The sequence below is a fragment of the Sapajus apella genome, unplaced genomic scaffold (genome assembly GCF_009761245.1).
Source record: "Sapajus apella isolate SASKATOON/1434 unplaced genomic scaffold, GSC_monkey_1.0 scaffold16, whole genome shotgun sequence".
Taxonomy (NCBI): domain Eukaryota; kingdom Metazoa; phylum Chordata; class Mammalia; order Primates; family Cebidae; genus Sapajus; species Sapajus apella.
Window position 1 is genome coordinate 11,605,138 of NW_022436956.1, and position 16,185 is coordinate 11,621,322.

The window sequence follows — 16,185 nt, forward strand, 5'->3', positions numbered from 1 at the left end:
GACAATGCCGTTACTTATTTATTTGGCCTATATTTACGCATCATAAATGCCAGCTGCAAAGGAACCATTATGTTTTTTGAAGTCAGCTTTGTCCTTTTATGAACAAACTTTTCCCTGATTTTGACTTGTGTGTCCATCACTTCTGCTTACTGAGCCTTTGCTTGCCCTCTCCCCAGCTCTCAACAATACTGAACTCCTTGTAATCCTCTCAAAGGAGGCCATGTGCTCTACCTCCTTCTTTGCTCCAGGAAGAGAAGCATTCATTATCTTTGCCCCCATTCCCATATTAAGACCATAGTTGTGTCCGCAGAACTCAGCTAGCTTTTTCTTTGTGGCATTCATACAAGTCACTTTGTCATTCTTTTTTTTTTTTTTTTTTTTTTTTTTTTTTTTTTTTTTTTTTTTTTTGAGATGGAGTCTCTCTCTGTAGCCCAGACTGGAGTGCAGTGGCACGATCTCGGCTCACTGCAACCTCTGCCTCCAGGTCCCAGTTCAAGCAATTCTCCTACCTCAGCCTCCCAAGTAGCTGGGATTACAGGCACAAGCCACCATACTCAGCTAATTTTTGTATTTTTTAGTAGAGACGGGGTTTTACCATGTTGGCCAGTCTGGTCTTAAACTCCTGACCTTGTGATCCACCCTCCTCAGCCTCCCAAAGTGCTGGGATTACAGGTGTGAGTCACCACACCCAGCCACTTTGTCACTCTTTCTGCACAATCCTCAGAGTTCTCTACCCGTTTCCCTATCATCTCTTACTCAGGGATGGGAAGAGTGGCTGTCCTCTCTTCTCCCATCATCACCATGGAAAATGCCAATCATCCATGCCAATAATGCTTCCCATATTCTGGCCTCACGTGTTCTTTTTCTTTTATTTTTAATCCAGAGAAGTGCCAAACATCCATCAACTTTCAATCCAGTCCAGCAAAACATATAGTGAGTTCAGTAAAGAATTACTGACTTACCGACCTAAATGTGAACCTGAAATTTCTCTCTCTGTTTTGTTCCTTGGAATGCCATAATGTATCTGTGTTGCTTTTATTGCTTACAAAAAAAAAAAAGCCTGGAAGTATTATTTGCTTATTGAAAAATAATTCAAATTTGTAGAGAAATGTATAAATGTTAGCAATTATGTATTCTTGATGTCCTTAACTCCAGTGCCCTCCATCTGCAATGTACCTCAGTCACTTAGCAAGAACCCTAAAAGACAGACTTGCTTATCCTTCACCATGGCTCAAAATTAAAGGTACCAATCCCCAAAATATCCTCTCTGACCATCATCAACCGTCCTTCCTCCTCCTCAATTGCTTGCCAGTCCTAAAGGTGCTTTTTTTTTTCACCACCAGTCACACTATGATCCTCTATTCTCCTTTCCTATCACATCTGTCAGAACTGACATATGATTAACCATTTCACAAACATATTCACTACCACCCTAGGATGGCTCCTGTGTTAATCTTTTGCCATACCACTATAAAGAACTGCCTGACACTGGGTAATTTATAAAGGAAAGAGGTTTAATTGACTCATAGTTCAGTATGGCTTGGGAGGCCTCAGGAAACTTAAAATCATGGTGGAAGGTGAAGGAGAAGCAAGGCACTTTCTTCACAAGGCAGCAGGAAGGAAAATAAACACAAGAGGAACTACCAAAGAGTTATGAAACCATTGGAACTCATGAGAACTCACCATTATGAGAACAGCATGGGGGAAACTGCCCCCATGATTCAATTACCTCCACCTGGTTTCTCCCTTGACACGTGGGGATTATGGGGATTACAATTTAAGATGAGATTTTGGGTGGGGACACAGCCAAACCATATCAGCTCTATACCTTGTGTTTCTCCTGTTCCACCTTGCCAAGTCTGCAGCCATCAAGAATACTTGCAAAGTGTTATTGGAAAAAACCATTTGAACTGGATCCACCCTGAATCTGTTATTTGTTGAGTTTACTGATACTCACTGCTTTCCTTCACCTTTAATCAATCCATCATCTCACTTTCCAGGGACTTACCCAACTCTCTCTTATTCTGCACAAGGCCCTGATTCTGTGCAGCTCCCCACTCAAAGCAGACGACTTTATTGCATGTTTTACAGAGACTTATCTCACATTTGATAACTTCAAATTATTTTCTTTCCACTTCAATGTCTTTGTGTATCTTTCCTCTTTTTCCTCCTCCTCTTTCTTCCTTAAATTTGAGGTTAACGCCTCAGCCATTGCTCTTGATTCAAGTTCCTTCTTCCTCCTTGGAACTGTGCTCCTCCATCAGTTACCTCATTTCTGTTGTGTCTTCCATCTTTCCTTCTGATTTAACTTCTCGGCTTTTGTCTATATAATCTTCTCTGAGAAAACCCTTACTTATTCTAAAGTCTCATCATTTTCCAATGTCTCTTCCATTCCCACTATCAGAGGCTTTGAAATAATAGTTAAACCAATCACATCCACTAGGTTTGCACCAACACTTCTTGCTTAACATCTTCCGTTATGTAATCGTCCCTCACTCCCTCCAACTAAAGTCCTCCTAAGGTCTTCAGTGATTTTCTAAGTCTCCCAGTCAATTATTCCCCCAATCGGTTCTCTGCTGCAGCACTCACTGTTGGCATGGAACATTCTCTCTTTTTACGCCCTAATGCAGCACTGTTTTGGTCTCCTTCTGTGTATTAGTCTGTTCTCACATTGCTGATAAAGACATACCCAAGACTGGGAAATTTACCAAAAAAAGAGGCTTAAGGGACTTACAGTCCCACGTGGCTGGTGAGGCCTCAAAATTATGGCAGAAGGAGGAGTAAGTCACGTCTTACATGGATGGCAGCAGGCAAAGAGAGAGAGCTTGTGCAAGGAAACTCTCCCTTATAAAACCATCAAATCTCATGAGACTTACTCATTATCATGAGAACAGCACAGGAAAGACCTGTTACCATTGTTCAATTACCTCTCACCAGGTCTCTACCACAACACATGGGAATTCAAGATGAGATTTGGGTGGGGACACAGCTAAACCATACCATCCTGTCACTTTGATAATTTTTTTTTCTGTCTCTGTTACTGGCTTTACTGCTTCCTCCCCTTCCTAAATTCAAGTATTCTCAGACATTTACTTTTTTGTAAGACAGGGTCTCCCTCTGTCACCCAGGCTGGAGCACAATGGTGTGTGTGATCATGGCTTACTGCAACTTCAGCCTCTCAGGCTCAAGCAATCCCCCAACCTCAGCCACCCTGGCAGGTAGGACTATAGGCAAGTGCCACCACACCCAGCTAAATTTTTGGACCTTTTGTAGAGGTGGGGTCTTGCTATGTTGCCCAGGCTGATCTTGACCTCCTGGGCTCAAGTGATACACCTGCCTCAGGCTCCCAAAGTGCTGGGATTACAGGTGTGAGCCACTGCACTTTGCTCTCAGACTTTCTATCTCTTTACATTCTCTTTTAAATATCATTCATTTCCATTACTTTGATTATCACTGACTATGGATGACTCTCAAATCTTAATTGCAAGTCCTTATTTTTTCTGAGGCCCTGACTTAAATTTTCAGACAATCTATCCGTATCTGAAACCCAAAATATGCTATACAAGGTCTAAGATCTGTCACGTTTTCCCCCAAATCACCAATCCTGCTATCTTCTCTATCACTTCCATATACAAAATGACATAACTTTTTATTATGTAATGTGGTGTAATGTTTTATACCAGTAATATAAAAAGTTTTCCCAATATACCACGACTAAAGTGACTTTTACTCTTTTGGCTCACATCTTGTCATTTGCCAAATCCAATATATTGCACCTTCACATTTTCTTTAGGGTCAGACGTCTCCATCTTACACTGCCTTACATCAAGTTCTCCTTCCCTCTTACTATGGCCACTGCAAACATTTTTCCTATTTTTCTTCATTCCATGTTTCCTATTCTGCCAGATTAATTTTTCTTAACTCATTTCATATCACCTTACTCACAGCTCCCAGTTCTCTATCAAACAAAGTCCAGACTTCTTAATAAGCATTAAGACTATTTACTTATCTTTCCGGCATTATCTACCATTATTTCTCTAAATGTTTCCAATGTTCAGATAAAGTATATCATCCACTTTCCCCAGCTAAGACCTGAAGCTTTTCTGCCTCTATGCTTTTGTTGGTGCTTTTGTTCCTGCCAAGAATGTCACACTTTTACATCCTGTAGAAATCCTATTCTTGCTTCAGGACCTGTTTTCCTTTACTTTTTTAAATTTTTATTATTTTGAGACAGGGTCTTGTTCTGTTACCCAGGCTGGAGTGCATCGGCATAATCTCAGCTCACTTCAGCCTTGAAAGCCTGGGCTCAACCAGTCCTACCACCCCAGCCTCCAAAGTAGCTGAGACCACAGGCATGCGCCACCATGCCTGGTTGATTTTTGTATTTTTTGTCTATATGGTGTTTCGTCATGTTCCCCAGGCTAGTCTCAAATTCCTGAGTTCAAGCAATCCACCTGCGTTGGTCACTGTTCCCAGCCAGGATCTATTTAAAATACACCTTCTTCATGTATCTTTTACTGTTTTGGAGTGTAACTTGTCCTCTGATCCCGTAATCTTACCTTGATCTGCTCTGTATTATTATTATTTGTGAATGTGCCACCTTGTCACAACTGATGTGTTGTCCTCACTGTAGATTTTAAGTATCTTTATACCATTTTCCAAGTATTTTGGCACGTTGTGCAGGCTGAGAGATGGATAAAAAGTTTTCCCAATTTCCTTGGGAAATTCAAAACCTCCTTACCCAGAGAAAAAAATGTATTTATGTTTCTCATCCCCATTCTCCTATGCAGATTTCTCATTCACTTAAGAGGTAAGGAAAAAGTGGGGCCATCTCTACCACAGTAGCAAGGGGGAGTGTGTTCTCAAATCTTCATGTTGGGATTCTGAATACAATTTTTTTTTTTGCTCCAGAGGGCACCCCACAGCCTAGTGATAGGGACAGACCCCAAGGCATCCAGTTACAAGGTGTTCGAGAAGAATAGGAGCGTATGCTGTGGGAGGTATGAAAGGTGCCTTCAGGGAGTGGGAACAGGGAAGAAAAGGTCTGAGAACAGGATGAAATAATTCATCTCAGTCAGGTTTTCTTCAGCATGCCTCATTAATCATTCTGAAGTACAAAGTCTGGCACTGTGTCTTTCCCAAACATTAGGTATAGTCATGTTGTCTTGCAGGTACTTACTGAAATGCAGTAACTCTTAGATTCTGTTTCTGCTTCAGATAGCCTAGTTATAGAGGCCCTTCTCTTTCCTCTTTTCAGTACTGGAGTTGGTATACAAGGCCCTTCTTGGTCATATGGCTGCTGGGAAATCTGGGTTCATGAGAGTGGTGATTGAGAGAAATCAAAGAATAGAAAGCAAAGAATGGGTGGTTCTGCCATATGTAAGTTGAATGACCAAGTCATTTAACTTCTCTTGAGTTTAATTTCCTTAAAAAAACTGAAGGTAACAGTAGTATCAACTCTTTATTTATACAGAAGAAAAATAAAATAATATTTATTCAGTTTATGCAAAGGGCCAGGCTTTGTGCCAGGTGACATATGTTTAATTTATTTAATCCTCATAACTCACTATAAGATAGGTAGTATCATTATTCTCATTTTATGTCTGAAGAAACTCAGGCTCAGAGGAATTAAATAACTCCCCCAAGTAACAAGCAGAGTGTCCAGGATAAACCTGTCTGACCCAAAGGTATCACTGTTTTCCGTCACTCTATTCAGCTACTCCAAATCATAACCTTACTTGAAAATGGCAATGTCATTTGGTGAAAAATGCCCCAAATTAAGAATCATGAGAGTACCAACTGCATCAAGAAGGTGGGTCTCTCAATATATCCAATAACTCCCAATCTACCATTCCTTTTCTTTTGGAAATTCTACTTATGCTTTCCAGGTAATTCTCAAATATTACCTCTTTCAAAGTTTTTACAACTGTGTCTCTCCAGGCCCGCTATGATTTCATCTTCTAGGACACCTGTATACAATAGCTCTTACCACACTATTTCACAGTCATTGTTAAAGATGATTAGACACAGAGACTAAGACAATAACTGGCATAGAGTAGGCACTCTGTAAAAGTTTTCTGAATAAATGAATAAGGTGTAACCGTACATAAATCATTTAATCTCTCTAGATATCCATTTTGCCACCTTTAAAATAGATCATTAGTTTTTTATATCTCACAGGTATAACATGAAAATTCTATAAAATAATATGTTGTGTAATATGGCTTGGCTGTGTCCCCACCCAAATCTCATCTTGAATTGTAACTCCCACAGCTCCCACAGGTCATGGGAGGAATCTAGTGGGAGGGATTGATTATGGGGGCAGGTCTTTCGATAGGAATGAGTCTCACCATATATGATGGCTTTAAAAATGGGAGTTTCCTCACACAAGCTCTCTCTCTTTGCCTGCTGCCATCCATGTAAGACGTGACTTGCTCCTCCTTGCCTTCTGCCATGATTGTGAAGCCTCCCCAGCCATGTGGAACAGTAAGTCCAATAAACTCTTTCTTCTGTAAATTGCCCAGTCTTGGGTATAGCTTTATCAGCAGCATGAAAACAGACTAATACAGTAAACTGGTACCAGTAGAGTGGGGCATTGCTGAAAAGATACCTGAAAATGTGGAAGTGACTTTGGAACTAACAGGCAGAAGCTGGAACAGTTTGGAGGGTTCAGAAAAAGACAGGAAAATGTGGCAAAGTTTGAAACTCCCTAGAGACTTGTTGAATGGCTTTGACCAAAATATTCATAATGATATAGACAATGAAATCCAGGCTGAGGTAGTCTCAGATGGAGATGAAGAACTCGTTGGGAACTGCAGCAAAGGTGATTTTTATTACATTTTAGCAAAGAGATTGATGGCATTTTGCCTCCACCCTAGAGATTTGTGGAACTTTGAGCTTGAGAGAGATGATTTAGATAACTGGTAGAAAAAATTCCTAAGCAGCAAAGCATTCAAGATTTGCCTTGGGTGCTGTTAAAGGTGTTCCGTTGTATAAGGAAAGCAGAGCATAAAAGTTTGGAAAATTTGCATCCGGACAATATGATAGAAAAGAAAATCCCATTTTCTAAGGAGAAACCTAAGCTAGCTGCAGAAATTTGCATAAGTAATGAGAAGTACAGTATTATTGCCCAAGACAATGGGAAAAATGTCTCCAGGACATTTCAGAGGTCTTCATGGCAGCCCCTCCCATCACAAGCCCTGAGGCCTATGAGGAAAAAGTGGTTTCATGGGATGGGCCCAGGGGTCCCTGTGCTGTGTGCAACCTAGGGATGTGGTGTCCTGTGTTTCAGCCACTCCAGCTGTGGCTGAAAGGGGCCAGTGTAGAGCTCAGGCTGTGGCTTCATGAAGTGCAAGGCTTGGCAGCTTCCACATGGTGTTGAGCCTGCAGAACACAGAAGTCAAGAATTGGGGTTTGGGAACATCTGCCTAGATTTCCGAGGAGGTATGAAAACTCCTGGATGTCCAGGCAGAAGTTTGTGGCAGGGACGGGGCTCTCATTGAGAACCTCTGTTAGGGCAGTGAAGAAGGAAAATGTGAGGTCAGAGCCCCCATACAGAGTCCCTACTGGAACATTGCCTAGTTGAGCTGTGAGGAGACGGCCACCATCCTCCAGACCCCAGAATGGTAGCTCTACTGACAGCTTGCACTGTGCGCCTGCAAAAGCTACAGACACAATGCCAGGCCATGAGAGCAGCTGGGAGGGAGGCTGTATCCTGCAAAGCCACAGGGTGAAGCTGCCCAAGACCATGGGAACCCACCTTTTGCATCTGCATGACCCAGATGCAAGACATGAGGTCAAAGGAGATCATTAAGAAACTTTAAGATTTGACTGCCCTGCTGGATTTCTACTTACATGGGGCCTGTAGCTCTTTGTTTTGACCAATTCCTCCCATTTGGAAAGGCTGAATTTACCCAATGCCCGTACCCCCATTGTATCTAGGAAGTAACTAACTTGGTTTTCATTTTATAGGCTCATAGGTGGAAGGGACTTGTCCTGTCTCAAAAGAGACTTTGGACTGTGGACTTTTCAGCTAATGCTGAAATGAGTTAAGAGTTTGAGGGACCATTGGGAAGGCATGATTGGTTCTGAAATGTGAGGACATGAGATTTGGGAAGGGCCAGGAGCAAAATTATATGGTTTTGCTGTGTCCTCACCCAAATCTCATATTGAATTGTAACTCCCATTATTCCCATGTGTTGCGGGAGGAACCCAGTGGAAGGTGATTGGATTATTGGGGCGGGTCTTTCCTGTGCTGTTCTTGTGACAGTGAATGAATCTTACAACTTCTGATGGCTTTAAAAACAGGAGTTTGCCTGCACAAGCTCTTTCATTGCCTGCTGCCATCCACATAAGGTGTGACTTGTTCCTCATTCCCTTCCACCATGATTGCAAGACATCCCCAGCCATGTGGAACTATAAGTCCAATCAACCTCTCTCTTCTGTAAATTGCCCAGCCTTGAGTATGTCTTTATCAGCAATGTGAAAACAGACTAATGAATAGTGTGTCTTAAAAATAAAACTTTTATATTAGATGAGGTTAAACAGTTGCTTACAGAAAACAGATAAACACCTAGGAAGTCTGCATTCATATTAATCCATGTGAGCTCTCTAAATCTTAAGCCACTAAAGGGAAAGAAAGAATATAAAACATACTGGTTTTTCTCATATCTATTTTCTTAGATTTTATACTTTCCCATCATACCAGAAGTTTTATAAGTAAAGAAATTATTCCTACTTTTTCTCACACATAAATACACATATATACACACATAGAGCACTCATTTGAGAACTACACAACATACAAGTCATTAACTTCCCAGCTGATGTGTACATCGAAGTGTCTTTTGACTATGAAGATTTTAGAGAAATACATTAAGATCTTTTTTTTCCCCATTTATTTATTTTATTGCTTTTTAGGTTTTGGGGTACATGTGAAGAACATGCAAGATTGTTGCATAGGTACACACATGGCACTGTGATTTGCTGCCTTCCTCCCCATCACCTACATCTGGCATCTCTCCCCTTGCTATCTCTCCCCAGCTCCCCACCCCCCACCATCCCTCCCCTATTTCCCCCCAACAGACCCCAGTGTGTAGTGCTCCCCTCCCTGTGTCCATGTGTTCTCATTGTTCAACACCCACCTATGAGTGAGAACATGCAGTGTTTGATCTTCTGCTTTTGTGTCAGTTTGCTGAGAATGATGGTTTCCAGGTTCATCCATGTCCCTACAGAGGACACGAACTCATCGTTTTTGATGGCTGCATAATATTCCATGGTGTATATATGCCACATTTTCCCTGTCCAGCCTATCATCGATGGGCATTTGGGTTGGTTCCAGGTCTTTGCTATTGTAAACAGTGCTGCAGTGAACATTTGTGTGCACGCGTCCTTACAGTAGAACGATTTATAATCCTTGGATATATACCCAGTAATGGGATTGCTGGGTCAAATGGAATTTCTATTTCTAGGTCCTTGAGGAATCGCCACACTGTCTTCCACAATGGTTGAACTAATTTACACGATTCCCTGTTTAATAAATGGTGTTGGGAAAACTGGCTAGCCATGTGCAGAAAGCAGAAACTGGACCCCTTCCTGACACCTTACACTAAAATTAACTCCAGATGGATTAAAGTCTTAAACATAAGACCTAGCACCATAAAAACCCTAGAAGAAAATCTAGGCAAAACCATTCAGGACATAGGTGTAGGCAAGGACTTCATGACCAAAACACCAAAAGCATTGACAACAAAAGCCAAAATAGACAAATGGGACCTAATCAAACTCCACAGCTTCTGCACGGCAAAAGAAACAGTCATTAGAGTGAATTGGCAACCAACAGAATGGGAAAACATTTTTGCAGTTTACTCATCTGACAAAGGGCTGATATCCAGAATTTACAAAGAACTAAAACAGATTTACAAGAAAAAAACTAACAAGCCCATTCAAAAGTGGGCAAAGGATATGAACAGATACTTTACAAAAGAAGACATACATGAGGCCAACAAACATATGAAAAAATGCTCATCATCACTGGTCATCAGAGAAATGCAAATCAAAACAACATTGAGATACCATCTAACGCCAGTTAGAATGGCAATCATTAGGATCTTAAGACTTTTGGCAACAAACAATCTTGGGTTTCAATCATGGTTCTGCCCATGCACTTGAGTGACCAAGTCATTTAAATTCTCTTGTATTTATTCCCTCAAAAAAAAGGAGAATTCTAATAGTGCCTGCTTTTTAAAACTGTTAGAAAGATTAAATAAGTTTAGCAATATAAAATGCATGTCATTGTTCTGGAGCCAATGCATGCCCTTAAATATAATGATGGTTATGAAAATGATAATGGATTAATGATAGATTATGAAAGCTGATTATTTCCCATCATGTTGAAGTTAACAGCTGAGCCTTATCTCTGTAAGGATTTTCTAAAATTATCTAAATAAAAACTGACCACTTCTTGGTTTATAGGACTTGACAAAATCCAAGTCACACTCGTGTTATCTCCTTTGTACTTCCAGCAACTCTGGGAGGCAGACAATTAGAGAGAATTGGTTCAGACCAGATTAGGTGAAAAGGTCAATACCATACTATCTCAGAGTAGCACTAAGCATGGGACACAGGCCTCCTATGTATTACCTGGGCCTCATTTTGTGGTTTCCTTTTCTTCTGTAATAATGTTGCTTATAAACATTGAGTCAATCAGGGTTCAATGTTGCTCTTGCCCCAAACTTCAGAACAACAGGACTTTAATCAGCACCAAAGATAATGGTGGGACTTATTTCTACAAGACATCTTGATAAGCTGTGTCCCCACCAAATCTCATCTCAAATTGTAATCCCCTTGTGTCAAGGGAGGGACATGGTGCGAGGTGACTGCATCATGGGGCAGTTTCCTCCATACTCTTTCTGTAATAGTAAGTGAGTTCTCACAAGATCTGATGATTTAAAAGTGTGTGGTATGGCAAAAGAAACAGTCATTAGAGTGAATCGCCAACCAACAGAATGGGAAAAAATCTTTGCAGTTTACCCATCTGACAAAAGGCTGATATTCAGAATTTACAAATAACTAAAACAGATTTACAAGAAAAAAACTAACAAGCCCATTCAAAAGTGGGCAAACGATATGAACAGATACTTTACAAAAGAAGACATACATGAGGCCAACAAACATATGAAAAAATGCTCGTCATCACTGGTCATCAGAGAAATGCAAATCAAACTACATTGAGATACCATCTCACGCCAGTTAGAATGGCGATCATTAAAAAATCTGGAGACAACAGATGCTGGAGAGGATGTGGAGAATTAGGAACACTTTTACACTGTCGGCAGGAGTGTAAATTAGTTCAACCATTATGGAAGACAGTGTGGCGATTCCTCAAGGACCTAGAAACAGAAATTCCATTTGACCCAGCAATCCTATTACTGGGTATATATCCAAAGGATTATAAATCGTTCTACTGTAAGGACGCGTGCACACAAATGTTCATTGAAGCACTGTTTACAATAGCAAAGACCTGGAACCAACCCAAATGCCCATCGATGATAGGCTGGACAGGGAAAATGTGGCATATATACACCATGGAATATTATGCAGCCATCAAAAACGATGAGTTCGTGTCCTCTGTAGGGACATGGATGAACCTGGAAACCATCATTCTCAGCAAACTGACACAAAAGCAGAAGATCAAACACCGCATGTTCTCACTCATAGGTGGGTGTTGAACAATGAGAACACATGGACACAGGGAGGGGAGCACTACACACTGGGGTCTGTTGGGGGGAAATAAGTGAGGGACAGCAGGGGGTGGGGAGTTGGGGAGAGATAGCATGGGGAGAAATGCCAGATGCAGGTGATGGGGAGGAAGGCAGCAAATCACAGTGCCACGTGTGTACCTATGCAACAATCTTGCATGTTCTTCACATGTACCCCAAAACCTAAAATGCAATAAGAAAAAAGTGTGTGGTATTTCCCTCCCCACTTCCTGCCACAGTGTAAGATGTGCCTGCTTCCTTTTCGTTTTCTGCCACAAATGTAAGCTTCCTGAGGCTGCCCCAGCCATGCAGAACTGTGAGTCAATTAGACTTCTTTTCTTTATAAATCATCCAGTCTCAGGTAGTTCTTTATAGCAGTGTGAAAAATTAAACAATATACATCTTTTCTTTCTGCCTATCCTAAGAGCTTCAGCCATATGCATGCCAGAAATGCATAAAAAATTATGCTATGCTAATAACAATACTTGAAATATAACTTTGCTTCTGGAGAGCTTAAAGTACTTTACCACTGATCATATTTTCTTTATTTCCATTTACATGTTTGGATCATCAAAACTAAATATTAGTAGTGTTCTGGCTGAGACATAACCCTGGGCTTTCCAGAGATTGGTCAAGAGCAGATGGCATTCCTTTTGTGCACAGGGTGTTATCGAGGTGGGCAGGACTCTTCTGGATGTTAGGAAAGCGTTGGCTTCCCTAATCAGTCAGATGACATTCAGTTCATTTAAACAAACATTTTTTTGGCCCCATCTTACCTGCCAAGTTCTGTGCCATGTGCAAATCCAGGAAGGAATTTCATAATCTAATCATTGTGTCACTGCTTCCTATTCTAATCCCAAACTTCCCTTGACTGGTGACAACAGCGCACAGCTGGCTGTCAGGATGAGGGAACAGTTTGGAGGAACCTGATATCTCTCAGTCCCGTATGTATTCTTTGGCCACAGTTTAAAATGAACATATTTCTTCCCTTTCCTTGTCCCATGGGGAGTGCACTATTTTTCAAAATCCACTTCAAATAGCAAAAGCAGATCACTTGACTTACCTAGGTTGGGCTCTGATTTTTGCATCTTGACTCTTAGTTCAGGTATATGTTGATCATCAAAAGCTTCTCTTGACATTTTTCTATGCTTCAGAAAGGTCCCCATAGTGATTCAGACCATCTCCCATGTCCCAGGTTCCCCAGTAACTTCCTACCATCTACACTCAATGGATAATATGGCTTCCTACTTTACCAAGACCAATGTGTGTGTCTTAAGGTCCCACATCATATCTTTACTTACAATGTCACGTCCAGGGCTCCTGTCTCTAATTCCTCTCCATTAGTCTCGGTGAATGTGTTTCATTCCTCAAGAAAACTAATATCTCCCTGCATAGCTACCCTTCCATTCTTCCTTCATCGGAGTCATGCCATTCCCTCCACCTCAAGATCCTTGAATACCTAGGCTTTGTACTCCATCCTCTTCCTCAATCTCTGAGCATAATTAGCTGGAGTCCCCTCTAAGGAGGAGTGTCCCTCAAGTCTAAAGATCCTCTTTTCTCTGGCCTGCCATGCTCTTGCATCTTGCTGGGTCTCTTCCTATTTCTCTGACTCTTGGTATCCTGTTCCCCTATTGATTTTGGCCTCAGCTCTTCACTGTTTCCACACTGTTCTCACTGCCTTGTTTATTCATTTATTCATTCATCTGGGTTCTTTATGAAGAAGACCTACTATCTGCCTGGCACCGATCTAGGCATGGGAGCACAGCAGTGGACAGAACGAACAAGGCTGCTTTCACTGAGGAGAACCAGCCTGATGGGAGAAACAGAAAATAAGCAAGTACACACATTAAAAATACAGCAATATGGATAGTGAGAGAAGATACGAAGAACAAGAATCAGGATGATGACATAGAGAGAAGCTCTAGGAGAGGAAGGTGGCAGGAAACAAGCTTAGAGTGACCAGGGAGTGTCACTCCAAGGTGAAGTCATTTGAGGCAAGACCAAAATGACAAAAAAACAGCCATAGAATGAAGGGTGTTCCAGGAAGAGGGAACATCAGATGCTAAGGCTATAATAACAATGATATTAATAGAGGAAAAAGTTTGGTAAGTATGAGGTACATTTCTTTAAAATTAAGTGTAGCTGGAACTTTGTGGACAATGTTGTAAATTGTCCACAAGACCATGGTAGAAATGAGTGTGGAGAGATGGCCAAGGCACAAGATTGACTTCAGACCATGGTGATAAGTCTAGATTTTATTTCAGTTCTGTGAGATGCCATGGAAGGGCTTTAAGCAAGAGAAGTTGGCATCTTTTAGAATACGAAGATTGTTCTGTCTACTCTTTGGAGAATAGAGCATATGATTCACCCATTAACTGTGAGAGGAGAATTATTATTAAATTGGGAGGCCAAGTAAACATCAGTGAGAAAGGATTGAAGCTAAAATGGCAGGAAAGAGGAAGGGATAGCTTAATTTAAATGACTTTAAAACTCTCAGAACAAGGCCAAGTGTCCTTCAGGGAACTTAAGGTACTTGCAAAAGTGACTGAGAATGACTGCCAAAAATTAAGGGCCTCAGCAGAAGAATGAAAAGACTAAATGCTCCTATTTTCAATAATACAAGGCAGAAGTGGTATATGGAAAGTAGAGGTAAAATCCTCAAAGTGACCATTTACAATGGGGTGGATAAACAATTAGAAAACATTATGAATATCAGCAATCCACATGAATAGACATAAGAAAAAATCTGTAAAGCTGAACCAGTTCTTGCTGTGGTAGTTATGGCGGTGGTTGATAAAATTATCAGACAGAAAATATCTCAGTCAGTCTATGTGTTTCAGTCTCCGTGAGGCTTTCGATAAAATCATAGAACCTCAAAGATGATTGGAACTTTATCATAATCTATTCCAAATTTCTAACCGCTAGAAGATCTCTCCCCACTAAACGTCCCAGTAATTGTTTGGATAACAACTGAATTCATTTTACCTTGGAAAGGCTTGAAATGTATTGCTGAAAAGTCTGTTTTTTGTGTTAGTATAAGTCATTGATCCTGCATCTTTCCTGTGGATGACTAGATTTCTAATTCCTCTCACAGATTCTTTTTACTGTAAATTTTCGCAATGTGTCATGCCGTACATATAGAAAACAGGGAGCTATGTTTGGGTTTTATGATTGAGCAACTGTACTAAAGCATTTTAATTAGGCCAGTTGCAGTGGCTCATGCATATAATCCCAGCGTTTTAGGAGGCCAAGGCAGGCAGATCACCTGAGGTCAGGAGTTCGAGACCAGTCTGGCCAACATGGTGAAAGTCCCTCTCTACTAAAAACTCAAAAATTAGCCAGCTGTGGCAGTGGGTACCTGTAATCACAGATACTCGGAGGCTGAGGCAGGAGAACTGCTTGAATCTGGGAGGTGGAGATTGCAGCAAGCCGAGATCACACCATTGCACTCCAGCCTGGGCAACAAGAGTGAAACTCCGTCTCAAAAAAAAAAAAAGTGTTAATTAGTAGCCCAAGTCAAGGTAGAATGAAGTCTTCTTTAGAAGCAGGGACTATCTCTTCTTTTTTTCTATTGCTTTTCTTTTTTAATCCATGTTTGGATCACGCGATTGTCAAGCCTAGAGATGAAACAAGGCTAAAGAAGAGAGATATATTAGATGATTGAATCTGAATCCAATAAATGTATTAATAGAATGTGATAACTGGTTGAAACTAATAAATTTTAACATCAATAAGTGCAAAGTTTCATAATAAAATTTCCAAAATTGCCTGTACAAGACAAAATGACTCTGCAACAAGTCAAGTGAAAAATACTCAGGGATTTTAATTGAACCTAAGCTGATTTTGACTAAGATGTGGCTGTAAATGTATTTGAATAGCTATCTCCTTCAAAGCAAACATAGCCATAATTCCACTGATTTTTGCTGGTCAGACCACACAGGGACCATCAGTTCCTGTTCTGGATGTCACTTGGAGAATCATGTTGAGAATCTGAAAATCCTCCTGAAAAAGCAGCAGGTTGGTAAAGGATTGGAAACTACTAGGAAATACATTGGAAGAAACTAAGGAAGAGTAGCCCCAAACAAAAATGTCTTAGGGTGGATGTGGGGAAGAATAGCTCTTTTAAAGAGAAAATAGCATTAGGGCCACTTAATGCAGTTTGGAGAGGGAGGAGGAGTGTACGGAATTCCACTGAATATAAAGAACTTCCTTAAGCATTAGAAAAGGTGAACTTGTGAAGTAGAAAGCTCTCATCACTAAAAAAGATCAAGTCCATTCATCTGAAACGTTGTCGGGGGAAGTCACAAATTGGAAAAGAGATTGAATTAGGTCAACTTTAACTTCCCATCCAAGTTTAACACAGTATGTATGCTTTAAGGATTAGTCCTCCAAACAGCACGGAGTTTATGGCCTGATGGCTCCCTGC